Source organism: Canis lupus, chromosome 4 (assembly GCF_003254725.2).
Source record: "Canis lupus dingo isolate Sandy chromosome 4, ASM325472v2, whole genome shotgun sequence".
Classification (NCBI taxonomy): Eukaryota; Metazoa; Chordata; class Mammalia; order Carnivora; family Canidae; genus Canis; species Canis lupus.
In genome coordinates this window covers 75,094,987-75,104,037 of record NC_064246.1, presented here as the reverse complement: position 1 = coordinate 75,104,037, position 9,051 = coordinate 75,094,987, and positions in this window count along the sequence as shown.

The following is a 9,051-nucleotide window of genomic DNA, read 5'->3' as shown; positions in this document are numbered from 1 at the left end:
TATTTCATGTAAATGTGGCTTTTTTGCCCACATTATCCAGATGATTCACTGAGTTTCTTCTGTAATTCATAGTGTGTTCTGACTTTCTCATGGTTAGTAGGTTTTAACAGGTATTCAATTTTTCCATATTTTGTCATTTAAAAATACATCACATACATCAGAGCATAGAGGTTCAACTCCTCTACATGACTGAAACACAGATAGAAATATAAACATGACAGAAACATGAAATTTCCTCGTAAGTCTATGCCTTCATATCTATAGAAATAGAACATTGTACCTAGACTTTTAGAGCCTAATAAAAATGGGGAACAGGTTTAATTGGGGTCAAATGTATTCTTCACACTCATGACTATTATACAGTAAAATATAATATGAGTTGAAGATTCACACTATGCAGTACTTAATACCATTTTGTGGTATTTGTGCAATTAATAAAAAAAACATGCATAGTTGTTTTTTTTATTCTAGGGCGTTACCATACAGTTTTATATTAGTTTCAGGTGCACAATATAGTGACTCAACACTTCCATGTAACACCAGGTGATGAGCTGTCATCACAACAAGTGCACTCCTTAATCCCCATCACCTATTTAACCTATCCCTCTACCCACCTCCTCTCTGATAATCATCTGTTCTCTATAATTAAAGTCTGTTTCTTGATTTGTCTCTTTCCCTTTTCCCCCCTTTGATCATTTGCTTTGTTTGCTAAATTCCACATATGAGTAAAACCATATGGTGTTTGTCTTTCTTTGCCTGACTTATTTTGTTTAGTATTATACTCTCTAGTTCCATCCATGTCATTGCAAATGGCAAGATTTCATTATCTTTTGTGACCAGATAAAATTCCATTATATATAGTGGAATATATATATATAGAGTAAGTATATATATAGAATATATATATATATATATAAAGTATATATACAGTAAGTATATATATAGAATAGCAAGTATATTGGAAATAATGTTATAATGTTGTAATAAACATAGGGGTGCATGTATCCCTTTGAATTAGTGTTATTGTATTCTTTGGGCAAATACCCAGTAATGTGAGTGTTGTATCATAAGGTAGATCTATTCTTAACTTATGGAGGAACTTCTATACTGTTTTCCACAGTAGCTGCACCAGTTCACATTCCCACCAACAGTGTCATGAGGGTTTCTTTTTCTCCACATCCTCCCCAACACTTGTTTCCTGTGTTGTTGATTTTAATAATTCTGACAGGTGTGGTAGTTTTGATTTGCATCTACCTGATGGTAACATATGATGTTGAACATATTTTCATTTATCTGTGGTTCCTTACAAATTTTAGCACTGTTTGTTCTAGTTCTGTGAAGAATGCTGTTGGTATTTTGATAGGGATTGCATTAAGATTGCTTTGAATAGTATAGACGTTTTAACAATATTTGTCCTTCCAATCTGTGAGCATGGAAGTCTTCCCATTTTTTTTTGCATTGTCTTCAATTTCTTTCATCATTGTTTTATAGTTTTCAGAGTACAGGTGTTTCTCCTCTTTGGTTAGGTTTAGTCCTAGGTATCTTATTTCTGATGCAATTGTAAAAGGGAATATTTTCTTAATATCTTTTTTTGCTGCTTATTATTGGTGTATGGAAATGCAACAGATTTCTATACATTGATTTTGCATCCTGTGACTTTTCTAAATTTCTTTCCCAGCTCTAGTAGTTTTCTTGGTGGAGTCTTTCAGGTTTTCTATATAGAGTTTTATATCATCTCCAAATAGTGAAAGTTTTACTTCTTTATTGCCAATTTGAATGCCTTTTATTTCTTTTTATTGTCTGGTGGCTATGGCTAGGACCTCCAGTAATATGTTGAATAAAAGTGGAAATAGTGGATACCCTTGTCTTTCCCTGACCTTAGGGGAAAAGCTCTCTGTTTTTCTCCATTAAGGATGATGTTAGCTGTGTGTTTATCATATATGGTCTTTATTATGTTGAGCTATGTTCCCTATATTCCCTACTTTGTTGAGAATTTTTATCATGAATGGGTGTTGTACTTTATCAAATACTTTTTCTGTATTTATTGAAATGATCATATTATTCTTATCCTTTCACTTTTTGATATGAAATATCACACTGATTGGTGGATACTGAACCATCCTTGCAACCCAGGAATAAACCCATTTGATTATGGTGAATGTTTTTTTTAAATGAATTGTTGTATCAGTTTGCTAGTATTTTGTTGAGGATTTTGGCATCTATGTTCATCAGGGATATTGGCCTGTATTTCTCTTTTTTAGTGGTGTCTTATCCAGTTTTGGCACACAGGGAAATGCTTGTTTCATAGAATGAATTTGGAAGTTTTTCTTCCTTTTCTATTTTTTGAAATAGTTTTAGAAGAATAGGTATTAACTCTTCTTTAAATGTTTGGCAGAATTCACCTGTGACTCCATCTGGTTCTGGACTTTTGTTTATTGGGAGTTTTTTGATTGCTGATTCAATTTCTTTGCTGGTTATTGTGTTGAAGAACATTCCTAGTTTTCTAAATGTTAAAAATAGTTATATACTGATAGTGTTTACCACATTGTCTTATAAAAGAAGAGAGACAGAAAAAAAGAGGCAAAAAACTCCAAAAAACAAAAAATGAACCAACAAACACAAGTCCCAGAGGGCTTTGTGGTATATATCACAGCATTTACAGAAGGTTTTACTCATTTAAGAAAGTAAAGAACACGGAAAGGTTTGCAAAGTGGAAGTACTTCTATTACATTTCTGTTACCAGGTTTCTGAAACTCTTTATCATAGCTTGAGGAAACATAAATTTTTATTTGACTAAAGAAAAAATAACCATGATATGGCAGTACAAAACATTTCAGAATTAGTAAGACCCATTTCAGTAAAAGAGTCTTGTAGAGGTAATTTATTACTTTCCACTGACTTCAAGAACAGCCATTCCTGAATCCTTCCTAAATGAGGCAGTTACATTTTACATGAACATATCTATTCTAGTAAAAGTGATTCTAAAACTTATTTCGTAATGCATTTCAATCACAAATAATATCAATAAATGGTGCTGGGAAAATTGGACATCCAGGTGCAGAAGAATGAAACTAGACCACTCTCTTTCACCATACACAAAGATAAACTCAAAATGGGTGAAAGATCTAAATGTGAGACAAGAATCCATCAAAATCCTAGAGGAGAACACAGGCAACACCCTTTTTGAACTCAGCCACAGTAACATCTTGCAAGATACATCCACGGAGGCAAGAGAAACAAAAGCAAAAATGAACTATTGGGACTGAATCAAGATAAGAAGCTTTTGCACAGCAAAAGATACAGTCAACAAAACTAAAAGACAACCTACAGAATGGGAGAAGATATTTGCAAATGACGTATCAGATAAAGGGCTAGTTTCCAAGATCTATAAAGAACTTCTTAAACTCAACAGCAAAGAAACAAACAATCCAATCATGAAATGGGCAAAAGACATGATGAGAAATCTCACAGAGGAAGACATAGACATGGCCAACATGCACATGAGAAAATGCTCTGCATCACTTCCCATCAGGGAAATATAAATCAAAACCACAATGAGATCCCACCTCACACCAGTGAGAATGGTGAAAATTAACAAGGCAGGAAACCACAAATGTTGGAGAGGATGTGGAGAAAGGGGAACCCTCTTGCACTGTTGGTGGGAATGTGAACTGGTGCAGCCACTCTGGAAAACTGTGTGGAGGTTCCTCAAAGAGTTAAAAATAGATCTGCCCTACGACTCAGCAATTGCACTGCTGGGGATTTACCCCAAAGATACAGATGCAGTGAAACGCCGGGACACCTGTGCCCTGATGTTTATAGCAGCAATGTCCACAATAGCCAAACTGTGGAAGGAGCCTCAGTGTCCATCGAAAGATGAATGGATAAAGAAGATGTGGTTTATGTGTACAACGGAATATACTCAGCCATTAGAAATGACAAATACCCACCATTTGCCTCAATGTGGATGGAACTGGAGGGTATTATGCTGAGTTAAATAAGTCAATCGGAGAAAGGCAAACATTATATGGTCTCATTCATTTGGGGAATATAAAAAATAGTGACAGGGAATAAAGGGAAAAGGAGAAAAAATGAGTGGGAAATATCAGAAAGGGAGACAGAACATGAGAGACTCCTAACTCTGGGAAACGAACTAGGGGTGGTAGAAGGGTAGGTGGGCGGGGTTGGGGGTGACTGGGTGACGGGCACTGGGGGGGGCACTTGATGGGATGAGCACTGGGTGTTATTCTATATGTTGGCAAATTGAACACCAATAAAAAATAAATTTATTAAAAAATCACAAATAATAAACAAAGCCTCTGATGCTTTTATCAAAACCTATTTTTGCCTTTGTTATTAATGGAATTGATAAGATTTGTTGTCCTCTGAATATTCTCCTACTTTTAAAAGACCATTAAGTTGTTCTTCAGTTTTATTACATCCCCATTTTTAATAGGGTTAGTACTTTAACCTTATTCTTCAGGTATAATTTTCTCATTCTTTCAACAATTTTTTGCTTCTTTCCCAGGCTTCACTCATTTTAAAATAAAGATGGTTTTAGTGACTAAGTTCCAAATTGTTGTTAACAAATAAGGAATTGACATTATTTGTCTTTCCCCATCAATTGGTACCATTATCTAGAGGCTAGCCAAGATTTAGGAAGTGCATTTTGTCCATAAGTTAATGACAGAATAATTGGATAAAGCAAGGACTAAATGCACAACTGTGGTTTCATTTGTACTGTGTCAAATAAAATCAAATAGGAACAAGAGGGTGACTCAAAGACAGTGTTGTTGGAAGAACCTAAGTGTTTAGAAAATTCTTACTGATGGAGCTGAGACTCTGAAAAGTTAATGTGAAACATCAGAACATGTCTCTGTGCTGATGGAAGTGTTCCAATAAAGAGGGGATAATAACAGAAGCAAAATCATTGAGGGTTTGGGATCCAGGTGAAGGAACTGTATTTTGATTCAGCAATGATATAAATTCAATGTAGCTAAAAAATGCAGAGTTTGGTGCTGAATGAAGTTATAATTTGTATTTGATGGTGGAATGCTGATGGTGATTGCTTCTAATATCTCTACAAATGTCATCTCTGAGAATTATGGGAAAGTTGGGGGGTGTAGGAGATTTGAAAGTAGAAGAAAAAAAATGTTAGCTAGTAGTAATGTAGGAGAATAGGGAAAAGAATGAAAGGCATCTGTCATAGGATTGCCCATTAGAGGTTAGCAGTCACAAATTTAAAGTGAGATCAATCAACAGAGTTGTGTTCTTGAGTGGTCAGGGAAGTCTCCATTTTAGCTGTTAATGCTTTTGATTATTATTAATTGTGAGGTATTACTCTTTGCCCATTGGCTGTTTGGATAACCTCTGGTCTTAGAGAGAGAATGTCCAAGGCTCTGCTGTCTGGAATCACAACCTTGGATAGTATTACAGCTGATAAGAGATAATAGAAATCGGAGGAGGTGTCTGGAGAAGAGATGTAGTGAAGAGAGATGTAGTTTCCTCTTAACTGGACTATGTTCCCTATGAGTTGAAGATAAGACAGCTACAGGGAGGCCAAGTTACAGGTCAAGAAGCAGGAAGGAAGGGTCTTAGCATGAATAGCCAGCCCCATCTTATCCTAGACAGCAAGGCACCATCCTATTGTTGATTCTGGGAGTAAAATGGTTTCCTTGGTTATTGAAGCCTGTTTATTCAGTTAGGCCAAACCAGCAAGTATGTTCATGCTATAGCAAGCATATGACAAGCCTTTATCAACACCTTCTGTATAATCATATTCTTCTTTCATCTAGCTGCACTATTTCTGCTTTTTTATCCCTCAGTCCCCATGGCTGCTTGCTTTCTTCTACATCCAGCCCCATAACTGAGGGGCTTCTCAAAGGCTCATCCTTGGTTCTTTCTTATGATATGTTTATACTTTCATTCCTAGAAAGGAGAACCATTTTCTTGCAGTTTGCTCCTAAGCTCCTACCCTGTGTTCTCAAATAGCATTTGGACATTTCCATAAGAGATCAACATTAATTCATCATTTATCCAAACCAAAACTTACTATTCTTCCCCCTGGGTTCCCTATATTGCATTACAGAGCTACTGCTCTTACAATCTTTTGAACTGGGACCTTCTCAACATCATGACTTTGTGATTTTCTTTCTTCATCATATCCAACATACTTCTAAGTTCCACCCATTCCCTGTATGCAATGTCATTTTTTTTTTTATCCTCTTTTCTCTATTCCCTCTGTCCTCAAGACCTACAGCATCTCTGTCAAGGACTATTTTATAGCTTTTGTCTCCCAAGCTCCAGTCAGTAAGCTTTCACACCACCACCCATGCCATCATTTATGTATTCCACTGTTGCTGAATAAAGTTCAAACTCCTTAACATGGCATTTATGATTTTCAGTCATCAGTTTCTAGTCTATCCAGCCTTAATTTACACAATACATGTATCCTCACCACACTAGTGGCACAACAAACTGCACATTTGTCCAAACATGCTCTATTCTCTTTTGTCATAGTTTTTTCTCATGTCATTGCTGCCACAGTTATTTTTTTCTTCTTTCATAATCCTTCCCCAAGTGGCTATTCCTAACCCTCTAGATAAACTGAGGGATAGCATTATAGCACACTGTTTCCATCTATATCTATAATATAAATATACAAAATATGTAAAGCATGAAAAGTGTAATTGGCTTAAAAATACTATGTAAATAAAAATTACATACATACATGTAATGTTTTCAAGCCCACTATATTTTAGTTTTCCACTATAAAGGAAATACTAGAACACTGAAGAAAATTTGGGAGATATGGATAAGAAGGAGAAAGCTATAGCCCATAGAACAGTCAACATAATACAACCAAAGTTATGATATTGGTGAATTTCTTTCTTTAGATGTTTCTAATTGAAATCATATGCCCCAAATTCCACCAGATAGCTAGCATAGTGTTGAATCATAAAAAATTACCCCACTAATCAGGTAATTTTTTATTTGAACTCTGAGAGAATAAAGTTGTGCTAATTGGTGCTTTGATATTACTATTTTTAAAAGATGACTAAATCATTTTTGTCCAAAGCAATCCAATTAAATCCACAGATTCCAAAAAAGATAAATTTGATCAAAAGTTTGAAGGACTGGGGCACTGGGTGGCTCAAACAGTTAAGTGCTTGATCTTGGGATCAGTTCAGGTCATGATCTTGGGATCCTGGGATCAAGCCCCATGTGGAGCTTCCTTCTGGGCAGGGAGTCTGCTTCTCCCTTTCCCTCTGACCCTCCCCCCATTTGTGTTCCCTTTTCCTCTCTCTCTCTTTCTCAAATGAATAAATTAAAAATCTTTTTTTTTTTTTTTAAGTTTGCAGGCTTGACTTCCTCAGTTTTCTTCATGAAGATATTTTTGACTGATGTATTAGTCTTCTAGGGATGCCATAACAAAACACTATGGGCTAAGTGGCTTAAACAATAGAAATTTATTTTCTCACTGTTTTTGAGGCTGGATATCCAAGATCAAGGTGTTAACATGTTTGTTTTTTCCTGAGGCCTCTTTCCTTGGCTTTCAGATAGCACCTTTTTGCTGTGTTCTCAGATAGCCTTTCCTCTATGTGCATGCATCCCTGGTATCTCTCTTCTTACAAGGGCACTAGTCATATTGGATTAGGGTCCCAACATTTACATCACGTAACCTTAATTTCCTCCTTAAAGGCCTGATTCCCAAATATAGTCACACTGGGGGTTAAGGATTCAACATTTGAATTTTGAGAGGATACACTTCAGTTCATAGCACTTTTTATCCGGACGATTTAACACATGACAACATATACTGATAGGAATCCCATTTCTTCTTTGCTTTGTTGATAACAGGAGATGGGGGGCGGGGAGTAAAATACTGCTATAAGTCTAATGTCAAGTTGGAAAATTTGGAACCTTTCATATGGCTGAATATTCACATTGAAATTTTGCTTCAAGTAAGATTGTAAAAACTTTTTTTTCCTGTTTGCATACTCTTTTTTTTTTAAGTTCTTTTTTTTTTTTTAAATAATCTCTATATCTAATGTGGGATTCAAACTTGTGACCCCAGGATCAAGAGTCACATGCTCTTCTGATCAGCCAGACAGGCACCCTTTTCTTTCCTGTTTTCAACAAAAGAGATATCAAGAAACCCTAGTTACATTAGCTGGGTTACACTAATTCAGAATGATACAAAAGGGAAGTAATATCAGGTCTGGTGTGGAGTTAAAGCTTATTCTATCCATTTTCCAACCCATCTGGAAGAATAATATCTTCCTTCCAAGAGATAATTTTAAAATTTTTAAAGAGATTTTATTTATTTATTTGAGAGATAGAGAGAATGAGCATGAGGGATGGAAGGGCAGAGGGAGAAGCAGGCTCCCTGCTGACCAGGGGACCCAACTCAGGGCTCCATCCCAGTACCCCAGGATCATGACCTGAGCAAAAACAGACCCTTCACCAACTCAGTCACCCAAGCACCAACCCCCAAGAGATAATATTATTTTTAAAATTTAATTAAAATTATTTTTTATAGAAGGATTAGGGAGAGAGGAAGGACAGAGAGAATCTTAAGCAGGTTTCTTGTTCAGAGTGGAGCTGATGTGGGGCTTGATCTGAGAGTCCTGAGATCACAATCTGAGCCAAAGTCAAGATTGAACACTTAACCAACTGAGCCACTCATGTGCAGCTCAAGAGATAATTTTTATATCAGATTGGACATAGAGATAAAATCCTGCTCTGATATGTCTAAAGCGTTGACACTTCCAAAAGAAAGTCCTAGTGTGTTCTCTCCTTGGGTTACCGATAAGCTCTGAATATGGGATCCAGCAGGAATCTGTTTACCTTTCCTCTGATTTCTGAAAAGTAAGTAAAGTGCTCCACACAAGAGTGTTGGTGAATGTACTTTGTTATTATAAATGGAAGTGTTGATTATGAGGATTATGGAGAAGCAAAGCCATACACTGCTTGTCACTGGACAGAGGAAGCCAGCCAAGAATCCAGATAACAAAGGCTCTCAAAGAGGGCAAAAGACAAGTCAAACAC